The sequence below is a fragment of the Chiloscyllium plagiosum genome, chromosome 3, assembly GCF_004010195.1.
Source record: "Chiloscyllium plagiosum isolate BGI_BamShark_2017 chromosome 3, ASM401019v2, whole genome shotgun sequence".
Classification (NCBI taxonomy): Eukaryota; Metazoa; Chordata; class Chondrichthyes; order Orectolobiformes; family Hemiscylliidae; genus Chiloscyllium; species Chiloscyllium plagiosum.
This window is the reverse complement of record NC_057712.1, coordinates 80,908,429-80,917,642: the sequence shown is the minus strand read 5'-3', so window position 1 is coordinate 80,917,642 and position 9,214 is coordinate 80,908,429. Positions and strand designations below refer to the sequence as shown.

The following is a 9,214-nucleotide window of genomic DNA, read 5'->3' as shown; positions in this document are numbered from 1 at the left end:
CCCTTAGGTCTCTTTTATATCTTTCCCCTCTCACCCTAAACCTATGCCCTCTAGTTCTGGACTCCCCGACCCCAGGGAAAAGACTTTGTCTATTTATCCTATCCATGCCCCTCATAATTTTGTAAACCTCTATCAGGTCACCCTTGAGCCTCCGATGCTCCAGGGATAACAGCCCCAGCCTGTTCAGCCTCTCGCTATGGCTCAATCCTCCAACCCTGGCAACATCCTTGTAAATCTTTTCTGAACCCTTTCAAGTTTCACAGCACCTTTCCGATAGGAAGGAGACCAGAATTGCACGCAATATTCCAACAGTGGTCTAAACAATGTTCTCCCACATCTTCCCCAGAGTAAGGGAGAGGATCTTTGCAATACTTAAAAAAAAAATTCCTCTTCATCTTCAGGTGTTCAAGCTCCAGTCTCCACCAGTAGGTGGGTGAAACTTAGAAAAACAGAGATTTATAACACAAAGAGTGATCTAGTCTGATCCCAGCTTCCAGCTCTCAGACTCTCACCCTCCTCAAGTGCATCTCCAAGAGTTTCTTAAACATTCAGGTGGCTTCTTCCCCCTCCCACTTTCTCAGAGAGTGAATTAAACCCACCCTACTGTACCTCTGAACCGCTGTTATCTTTGATTTTGATTTGATTCATTATTGTCACGTGGACCAAGATACAGTGAAAAGTATTCATTAATGTGCTAACCAGACAAATAATTCCTTACACAAGTATAAAGTCACACAACGCCAGGTTATAGTCCAACAGGTTTATTTGGAAGCACTAGCTTTCAGAGCACTCCTCCTTCATTAGGTGATTGTGATAAATCACCTGATGAAGGAACAGCACTCCGAAAGCTAGTGCTTCCAAATAAACCCATTGGATTATAACCTGGCGTTGTGTGATCTTTAATTTCCTGCACCCCGTCCAACACCAGCACCTCCAAATCGTGATTTAAATAAGTACATCAGGGTAATAGAACAGAATGCAGAATATAGTTTTACAGTTTAGAGAAAGTGCAGAGAAAGATAATCTCTTCAGAAAGATGATCAGCACAGATAATCCTGCATTCAGTGAATGAGTACACAAGCTGACATAGGGAGTGCCCAGCCCTGTGCTGAAGACCATGTAAAGTGCCTCAGAGAGATGAGGTGTTAGTTTGCTCATATTTAAAAGGTCAAGAAAAAAAGTCCTGGACATTCAGAAGAACTACTTTTACATTAACAAGGTGGTAATTATATTGAATACATGTGGAAGAAATCCGGCTGGGTTTCTAGAGGAAGCTAGATGGTCTTATATTTGCTGCCAAATGGAATTCAGTGTCGAAACACACTGAAAGATTACTGTGGATTGGTGGGCTTGGTGTACTGAAGGGTCTCAAATGTTTATTGTTGGTATGAAGACATGATTATATTAAATTTCAATTTATTGACTGGAAACAGGACTTGGACTTAAAAATTTACTCTTTCAAACAGACTAAAATGATTTCAACCTGTTTTGTATTTGTATTCAATATTCTAATCCTATTAAGAGAAGTCTGTAAAAACCCAAGTGTTGTGAAGGACCTGTGTTCCTACCTTATTGGCAAGGTATCGATGGAAGCCAACTACAGTATTTAACAACTGGAGGTGAACTATTCAAAGGTTCCTTGCTTGGTTTTTAAGAGAATCCTCCAAATGGGCTAATTCAGTTATGTTTGGTTCTATACAGTTATACTTGAATTACTGCAGTTGGAGAGACAGCACATAAGCCCAAGCCCTTTGCATGGTTAAAGTGTTTTATCAGGCAGAAATGAGTGAAGAAGGTTAATGGCGCTGCAGCATCTTTCTCTCTCTCAGACTCTCTCTCTCCCCTTTCTTTTCCCCCTCCCCCCACCCGCCCCTTCTTCTCCCCTCTCTGTCTCTCCCTCTCTCCACCCTACGGTAAGGATTGGAGCTTCTGTATAACTTTAACGATGCTGCAGTAGACAGTGATTTTTCCTAAAGAGAGTATTCAGCTGCACAGCAAAATAATCCAAGAAAACATCTCCAAGCCCCTCAGCGGTAACAGCAAGACCACTGAATTCTGCCTGCAGTCAGTAGAATCGCAAACTACAAATTCTGCATTCCTCTTATTTTTTACGGACTATAATTTGGCCAAATCCACCCTCGCCTCCTCCATTATCTGTACTTTCATGTTGTGGATATTGGAACCTATTTAAATCTGATCAGTTTTATCATAATCAACAAACCTCTTTCTTTGTTCAGCTTAAGAAAACCTGCACAATTGTTTTTTTCTATAATTACAGCAAGTAAGTGCACACTGAATTGGTAAGTGTACTGTTAACCAAAAGAAAAAAATGTCCTGTTGCAGTCAAATATGAAGATGGAAAGGTAATGTTGTGGTATTGCTGTGTAATATGCATGTGGTATCCACATATAGCACTGACTTGCTACCTTCCTTCATGTTGCTGAAAGACTTCTTCAAACTCAGTTCTCCACCAATGTCTTTGATTCCCTACTCTTCCTGCTCAATTCCCCAATCCCATACTCAGTGTACACATCTACCATCTTGCCCCTCACTGTAAAGGATGCTGAGATGACTTAGAACATAGAACAGTACAGCACAGTACACGCCCTTCAGCCCACGATGTTATGCTGAGCCTATATCTTAATCTAAGATCAACCGAGCCTACACATCCCTCAATTTACTGCCATCCATGTGCTTGTCCAGCAGGCACTTAAATGTTCCAAATGTATCTGTTTCTACTACCACCCACTAGAGTAGGTCAAGTTTTGCACCTTCTCTAGTAGATACATCCACATACTGAATCAGAAAATTGTCTTGTACACACTTAACAAATTTCTCTCCACCTAAACCTTTAACACTACCATGGAGATGTACAGCATGGAAACAGACCCTTCAGTCCACCCTGTCCATGCCAGATATCTCAACTCAATCTAGTCCTACCTGCCAGCACCCCGGCCCATATCCCTCCAACCCCTTCCTATTCATATACTCATCCAAATGCCTCTCAACTGTTGCAATTCCTGAAGAAGGGCCTGTGCCCGAAACGTCGAATCTCCTGTTCCCTGGATGCTGCCTGACCTGCTGTGCTGTTCCAGCAATAAAGTTTCAGCAATTGTATCAGCCTCCACCATTTCCTCTGGCAGCTCATTCTATACACGTACCACCCTCTGCGTGAAAACGTTGCCCCTTAGGTCTCTTTTATATCTTTCCCCTCTCACCCTAAATCTCTGCCTCTAGTTCTGGACTCCCCGACCCCAGGGAAAAGACTTTGTCTATTTACCCTATCTATGCCCCTCATAATTTTGTAAACCTCTTTAAGGTCACCCCTCAAGCTCCGACGCTCCAGGGAAAACAGCCCCAGCCTGTTCTGCCTCTCCCTATTAGCTTAAATCCTCCAACCCTGGCAACATCCTTGTAAATCTTTTTGAACCCTTTCAAGTTTCACAACATCTTTCCGAAAGGTCTATTCACAATAATTGGAAACATGTAACCTCTGGGATGTTTAGATTCATTTGTGTACTTGTATTTGCGTAAGGTATATAGGATGTGAAAACAGTTTTGTACTGTCAAAAGTGCTAACATGAAGAAAGCCTAAACTCCAACAATGTTATCTAGTGCCATGACCACAGGTCGGAACACCGAACTGTCGACATTTTAAAGTTGTAATTTCAAAACGTGTTTTTAAAAGAGGGTTGAGACAGCAAAAAAAAGCTACGGACGTCAGTTCAGTGGATGCCTGGAGAGAGAGAAAGACAGAGGGAGGGAGAGAGAGCCCCCCATGGAGTGTCACACTTCTGGATACGTTGGCCATTCTGAACAACAACCCTTTGAAAGGGGGAAGGGATGAGGCAATTTAAAGCTGTGATCTCTTGCGACCAAAATTATAAAGTGAGCAGTTAATCCCCTGCTCAACAGCAAGATATCCTCTGTAGATTCTGTCGTAAATTGCAGACACATTTTGTGTTCTCCCCTTTAAAGATTATGCAAATACAGATAAAAAACAAGTATCAACCCTACTGGAGTGCACAAGTGGGTCTGAACACTGTAGTCTATACAGGCCTGCAACTGTGCTTATGTAAGTTGAGCAGGTCATAGTCGAAGAACTCTACCCTCGTTGTCCTGTGTTGTAGGTAAAGAGTTTCCCTTACTCTGAGTGTGAAAAGCCAGCTAATGAGCAGCCAGGACAACAAGAGGACTCCACTGTCACCCTAAATACAGTACTTGAATTCAGTCACGACCGAAAGGTATCAGAAGTACAGGATGTCGATCAGTCTACAAAATTAAGGATCATGAAACTAACTAACCAAATACCAGCGTCTTTGTTACTTGTAACCTCCACTGCACTGGCCACAATATTCAGCTATCTGCTCTTCATTAACAATTCAGGGACTGATCTGTATATCTGTGTTTTTTAAACTTTTATCTTCATGACTCTCCACTTCCTTTTTATCTGTATACGTGTGCATTGCAGTAGTATTTCTGCTCAGCGTATAGCAATAAATGAACTCACTCTTCTTGTTAATTCAAGAAAGTCTAGTTAAATTGGCTCCTTTTAAAAGATGAGTTTGTTTGGGTCTGGAAGAACGGATCTTTTTAAGTTAATCTTATTGCAAGAAGCTGAAAGAGTGGGTGAATATAGAAGGAGAGACAGTTCATTCTTTTTCACTCAGGAGTTTAACTGTTTATGGTACTCTAACAAGAACTGTGATAAATTGTGGAGCAACCTGTAACAGGTGGGACTGGAAGTAGTGTAGATGGAACCTTGGTCCAGACTGGCAGGGTCTGGTATCATGGCATTCTCTGATAGTCCCTGGGGAAAAAGACAGCCTTCCTTTGCACTACCCTGCCTACCAGTACATCAAGGTCTCTGTTGGCAGATCATGGAGCCAATTTCCCCATTATCTGCCATTCCATTTGGTCATGTGTGCAGGTGTCAAGGCAGCTCCGGAGAGCCAATGCTTGACCCAGTGTGCAATTACATCAGCATCAGCTAAGGGATGTCCGTCTATTTAGAGACATCCGAGCAGTGGTGAGTCCTTCATCTATGATGAGTGGGAGAACCGGACTAACATTGGATGAGGGTTCCACTGGGGATGGTAGATATTTCATAAGGTGCATTTAGGATGTTAGGGCAAGGCGATACCATTAGGCCTCATGGAGAGAAACCTTCCATGAAACGTAGTGAAAACAACACGGCTAAAATATTGTCAGATTCCACCCAGTGTATGATCATAGTGCAAAATTCTTTGCTTTAACTTTGAGTCCAACTTTTGTCTGCACTTTGGAATGTTCTTCATCGTTAAGGATATAATTGTTGGTCGTCTAAATCACTGAGTCATTGCAACTTGCTTTCTTAAAGTACACATTTCAAAGAGTGTAATTGTATAATATAACTTGTAATATGGCTTATAGGTTGTACTTCTGTGACAGTAATTTATTGAGATTGTATTTGCACTAGCTAATTAGAATATCTGCTTTATTCATTTTTGTATCTCTACCAATTTATTTTCTTAATGTAAGTATTTGGACTGGGGCATACATTCAGGAGCACATTAGATTAGGTTAGATTCCCTACAGTTTGGAAACAGGACCTTCGGCCCAACGAGTCCACTCTGACCCTCCAAAGAGTTACCTACCCAGACCCATTTCCATCTGATTAATGCACCTAACACTATGGGCAATTTAGCCTGACCAATTCACCTAACCTGCACATCTTTGGACTTTGGGAGGAAACTAGAGCACCCGAAGGAAACCCACGCAGACACGGGGAGAACGTGCAAACTCCACGCATACAGTCGCCCAAGGCTGGAATCGAACCCAGGTCCCTGGTGCTGTGAGGCAGCAATGCTAACCACTGAGCCACTGTGTCACCCCACTGAGCATATTGCTGAAACTGGAATAAGGAAAAGATTAATGTGTTTGTAACATTTTTGAAATAAAAATTAATCATTAAAGAGCCTCAGATGGCAATAGTGGCTTTATTTTCAGAGTTGAGAATATTTGTCCTCTTTCATGTATTATGAAATTTATCCTCCTCCAGGGATTAAACGTAGGAAGCTAAGACTATACCAAGCTAGAAAAAAACCATTAATGCCTACAGGACAGATTCTCCGCTTGGGAAATCAGATCTTGTGTGATCAAAGTTGTCTTTCCAGCATTGACAGTTGCTTAAAACATTATTCTTTATAACACAACCGGATTAAAACAGTACTGAGCTCTTTTCAGTCGTAGTATTATCTGTCTTGTAAATTCATCTCCTTAAAGGCCGTCAGTTCAAATTACGATGCTCAGTGTTTAAACCTCCTCTTTTGTGGCGTTATTCAATATTTCAAGTAGTAAAAACCTTTTCCAAATAATAGAATTTTTGCACTTCTTACATGCCATATCAGTATATTAGATACTGTTAAGGTCAAGTACAGACAGCATATTCAAATCAATAATAAAGATCCTTTACACTGCTCAAACAATTTGCCTTAACCCAAGTCTTGTAATAGTAACTCTCTGAGTTACTTTCAAGTGCTGAAATTTGAATTTACATACTGAGTTTAAGGCAGTTTTATGATTTTAATGTATGACCTATAAGTTAACAAAGAGAGATGAACTTCATTGCACCAATGAAAAATGTTTTCATTAATTAACTGCAACATGCAAGCTGTCAGTCAGTCTTGATTGGATCTTTTATTTATGTACGGCTCTATCTATCTTTTATTATGTAATAACAGAACATTTGTAATCTCTAGTCACACATGAATTGTGTCAATTTTGTAGTCAAAGTCTCCAGTTGTACAATACCCATGTAATTATGTCTTTCTAAATGTAACAACATTGTCCATGTTGGTACACTTTTAATTTTTTTTTGTTCAAGTAAAACCATAAAATTGAATTTTATCACTCATACCCATTGAATTTTAACATATTGTAGGATACGTACACACAATGTAAAACATCTATTGTTTTGTAAGGCAAAATTATATAGAATTTTGTGGTGAGCAGGATATGAAATTAGCAGTTTAGATGTGTGTACACTGCACACAAATATACAATGACCACAGTATTTGGCTTGATAACAAGATAATTATTTCTCAGTTGATTGCAGTTTGTAGTTGATCCTTTGAAACAGAAAATTAATCATCACGTGCCTACTCTCCTTTTATCTGCTAAACTTAATGGCAGGGATATTACAGCAATCCTGAATACTGAATCGCTTTTGAACTGTTAACATTTTATTAAGTGAGTATGTTTTAGGATCAATATTGTGAGGTATGATATGTATTGTTGTGAAAACCTGACTTTCTCAAACACAAATTACACAACTTGTTTAGACCACAGTAAATGCAATTTTTGAGCATTATATTAATTTAATTTAAATATTATTGGATTGACACTCCAATTGAGAACAGAACACAGTGTAAAACAGAAAGAAGGTTCACTGGAATTATTCTACGATTTATACATCAGCATTTAATGAAATTGATTCTAACAATTTACTTTCAAGTAGGTACTTTTGGCAACATAAACAGAGTATGTGATGAGAAGACATCACATTTATTTTTCTCCCTGCCCAAAGGTAGCACCACATTCTCCTCTAGGAATCGGACAACGAGCTGGGTTCTGGATCCACTCCAGAGGGAATTTGAATTGAGACCCCATACTGTTACTGACAATCTGATCTCCATTAGTCAGCCAGCCAGCTAACTCCCCCCAAGGATTCCAAGTTGCTGTTGTAGTAATTGTAACGAGGTGAGCCAGGTGGACCTCATAGAATGAGTTCCCTGATTGGACCAGGTTAACAGCCCCAAACGGGGAGCCCTGGCTGACAGATAAACAGGAGTGTCAGTTGTCTTGTTCACTCTGAGAGCTTGCTTTGTGGAAGCCAGACTGGTGTTAAGTACTCTACACACGTAAATAAAGGGTAGAGGGATACCAGCCACTGGGGAATTATTTCCGCTGTAACAACCTGCACTTTCACAAACATGTTGTAGTCAGGAGGAACAAATAGTGGTGGTGGAGGCTTCAATTTTTCTTTCCATTATATGGAACTTAGTGCCTGTCATTGGCATATATTGGAAGGATTTGCAAATTGATAATTGATTTGTTTTGGCCATATCATGAAAGCTTCAGTTAAAGATTACTTTCTGATGACCTTTGCAGGAAAATATTGGCTTTGCTTGTTTTGAAATGAACATTCCCTGAATGGGTGAATATTAGAAAATTTCCTGCTTCTGTTTGTACCTTCTATCCTGGTTGAACTAATACCATCATTTAAAAAAATATGTTTTACTTTCTGAAGTGTTTTCCATTCTTGCATTTTGTGAGTACTTCTCTAAATTGTTCACATAAGTTTGCATCTGTTAACAGAAAAATGAAATTTGTTTCCTTTCATATTTCTCCAGAAGAATGTATTAAGGTAAGGTTATGACCAGTGATTAATGTTTGTAAAAGGACAAAATCAGAAGTGGGCTATCATCAGACAATGAGTTGCAGTAGTTTATCCTATCACATGGAGAAAGTGAGGTCTGCAGATGCTGGAGATCAAAGTTGAAACTTTATTGCTGGAACAGCACAGCAGGTCAGGCAGCATCCAGGGAACAGGAGATTCGACGTTTCGGGCACAGGCCCTTCTTCAGGAATGAGCAGAGAGTGTTCAGCAGGAGAAGATAAAAGGTAGGGAGGAGGGACTTGGAGGAGGGGCGTTGGAAATGTGATAGGTGGAAAGAGGTCAAGGTGAGGGTGATAGGTCGGAGTAGGATGGAGGCAGAGAGGTCAAGAAGAAGACTGCAGGCCAGGAAGGCGGTGCCGGGCGGGAGGGACTCGGCTGAGACAAGGTGGGGGGAGGGAGAAACTGGTGAAGTCCAAGTTCATCCCCTGTGGTTGGAGGGCTCCCAGTCGGAAGATAAGACGCTCCCCCTCCGACCGGCGGGTTGTTGTGGTTTGGCGGTGGATGAGTCCAATGACCTGCATATCCTCGGTGGAGTGGGAGGGGGAGTGGAAATGCTGTGCTACAGGGTGGTTGGGTTGGTACGTCAACACTTGCGCCCACACCTCCCCCCTCACTTCTCTCCAAGACCCCAAAGGAAACTTCCATATCCGCCACAGATTCACCTGCACCTCCACCCACATCATCTACTGCATCCGCTGCAGCCGATGTGGCCTCCTCTATATTGGGGAGACAGGCCGCCTACTTGCGGAGCAATTCAGAGAGCACCTCTGGGCC

General features: G+C 41.2%; 1 protein-coding gene across 1 annotated transcript in view; it reads left to right on the top strand.

Moving 5' to 3' along the window:
* Positions 1–9,214, top strand: part of bach2b (BTB and CNC homology 1, basic leucine zipper transcription factor 2b) — a 273,549-nt gene that overhangs the window by 117,680 nt on the left and 146,655 nt on the right. The window lies entirely within an intron of this gene.